Genomic DNA, 2,548 nt, shown 5'->3' on the forward strand with positions numbered 1-2,548 from the left:
AATTTTCCTATATGACAGGGTATAGAGAAACTACCCGGATCTTTGAGTTTAGGAGGCATGTTCTGGATTATAGCGCTACATTCGGCAGGGAGTGTAACGGTTTCGCTATCTTCAAGTTTCCTTTTATTAGAAAGAATTTCTTTTAAGAACTTGGCGTATGAGGGCATTTGCGTAATAGCTTCTGTAAACGGAATTGTGACGTTTAATTGTTTCAGGAGGTCAACAAATTTTTTAAATTGGCCCGCATCTTTGGTTTTAATAAGCCTTTGAGGGTAAGGGATAGGTGGTTTATAAGGTGGTGGAGGTACATAAGGTTCCTTCTTTTCTACGGTTTCCTTATTACTCTCTGCCTTTTCCTTAGGTTCACTTTCCTCAGTTGACTTTTGAGAGTTTTGGTTTTCCATCCTTGGATCAGACGGTCCTTCCACTTCCGTTCCACTTCTTAATATGATTGCATGAGCGTGGCTTCTCGGGTTAGGTTGGGGTTGGCCAGGAAATGTACCAGTTGGGGAAGCAGTAGGCGCTTGTTGTTGAGCTACTTGTGATATTTGTGTTTCCAGCATTTTGTTATGAGTAGCCAGGGCATCTACTTTGCTTGCTAGTTGTTTAATTTGTTCGCCAGTGTGTACATTCTGGTTTAAGAAATCTTTATTGGTTTGTTGTTGAGAAGCTATAAAGTTTTCCATCATGATTTCCAAGTTGGATTTCCTAGGGGCGTTATTGTTGTGTGTAGATGGGTTCGGTTTCTGATATCCCGGAGGTATAGCTGGGGCTTGATTTGGAGACTGTCCAGGTGCGTACAAAGCATTATTACTCTTATATGAAAAGTTTGGATGGTTCTTCCAATTTGAGTTATAGGTATTCGAGTATGGGCTTCCTTGAGCATATTTCACTTGTTCTGCTTGGATTCCTGTTAAGAGTTGACAATCTGTAGGAGTGTGACCTTGGATTCCACAGACTTCGCAATTCTGAGTTATAGCAACCACGGCGGTTGGAGGTGATACATTTAAACTTTCAATTTTCTGGACCAGAGCATCCACTTTTGCATTAACATGATCAAGGTTACTTATCTCGTACATGCCGGTTTTCGTTTGAGGTTTTTCCACCATTGTTCGTTCGGTTCCCCACTGGTAGTGGTTTTGGGCCATGCTCTCGATAAGCTGGTAAGCATCAGCATAAGGTTTACTCATTAGTGCACCACCTGCAGCGGCGTCTATTGTTAACCTTGTGTTGTACAAGAGACCATTATAGAATGTGTGAATTACTAACCAGTCTTCTAAACCATGGTGTGGGCAAAGTCTCATCATGTCTTTGTATCTTTCCCATGCTTCGAAAAGAGACTCGTTATCTTTCTGTTTAAATCCATTTATTTGGGCTCTTAACATAGCTGTTTTGATTGGCGGAAAATATCGGGCAAGAAAAACTTTCTTCAACTCGTTCCATGTGGTGACAGAGTTGGAAGGGAGAGATTGAAGCCATCTTCTAGCGCTATCTCTTAATGAGAAAGGAAAAAGACGAAGTCGAATTGCCTCTGAAGTGACACCATTAGCTTTAACAGTATCAGCGTATTGGACAAATACGGATAAATGAAGGTTTGGATCCTCGGTAGGATTTCCAGAGAATTGGTTCTGTTGTACTGCCTGCAACAACGAAGGTTTAAGTTCGAAGTTGTTTGCTTCGATTACGGGCGGAGCAATACTTGAATGCGGCTCATCTTGTGATGGAGCGGCGTAATCTCTAAGAGCACGAGCTGGTTCTGCCATCTCGGGTATCGAAGGAAAAATGTTTTTGAAATCAGGAAGTTCTACAGGAGGGAGATTGTTTGCAGCACGATATTCCCGAATTCGTCGTAAGACTCGGAGATATAGTTCGATATTGTTGATTCGTAAGTAGAACAGCTCGCCTTGTGAGCGAGTATGTGGCATACAAATCGACGATAGAAAGAAAAGAAAAAAAAACCTTAGTGTCTACAGCGTAACGGAAGAGTTACGATATCGACTAAATAAAAGTCCCCGGCAACGGCGCCAAAAACTTGATCGCTCGACTTTATGAGTCGAATTTGGGGTACAAACTGCAAGTGCACAGTTCTATCGCGTAGTTTTAAAAGATATCGATCCCACAGGGACTTATGAATCGATATACCGTTATCTAAGGTTACTTCGTAAAGCTAAGGTGGATAATATTTGATTGTTTGGGGAAAAGCTAAAAACTAAACTAAGATCTAGATTAAATATTAATAAAGCGGATATCGGTATGCAGTTCGTCGTAATTAAGGAATCAATTCTTTGTCGGTCCCTTGGTTTTAAAACAAATCTTTTCAGTTGACTTTATTGATTAAAAGTTTTATCTCAAACTCTCGCTCTGTTGAATAAACCATGATTTTATGTTAACGTAGCTGTCACTTATAATTAAGTCAAAAACCATTTTTTTGAAAGCAATAAAGTTCGTAGAAACTCTTTTTAAGAAAACACTAACCGTTTAAACACCCTTATCTCAAACTCTCGCTCTGTTGATTTAGGTTATATAATTAAATTCGAATGCTTAACTC

General features: G+C 40.0%; 1 non-coding gene across 1 annotated transcript; it reads left to right on the forward strand.

The window, feature by feature from the left end:
* Positions 1–1,278: 1,278 nt before the first annotated feature.
* On the forward strand, positions 1,279–1,385 carry LOC127099799 (small nucleolar RNA R71). Its single transcript, XR_007794268.1, has one exon. It is a non-coding gene; the product is annotated as a small nucleolar RNA R71 (small nucleolar RNA).
* Positions 1,386–2,548: the final 1,163 nt, after the last annotated feature.

Source organism: Lathyrus oleraceus, chromosome 6, assembly GCF_024323335.1.
Source record: "Lathyrus oleraceus cultivar Zhongwan6 chromosome 6, CAAS_Psat_ZW6_1.0, whole genome shotgun sequence".
Lineage (NCBI taxonomy): Eukaryota > Viridiplantae > Streptophyta > Magnoliopsida > Fabales > Fabaceae > Lathyrus > Lathyrus oleraceus.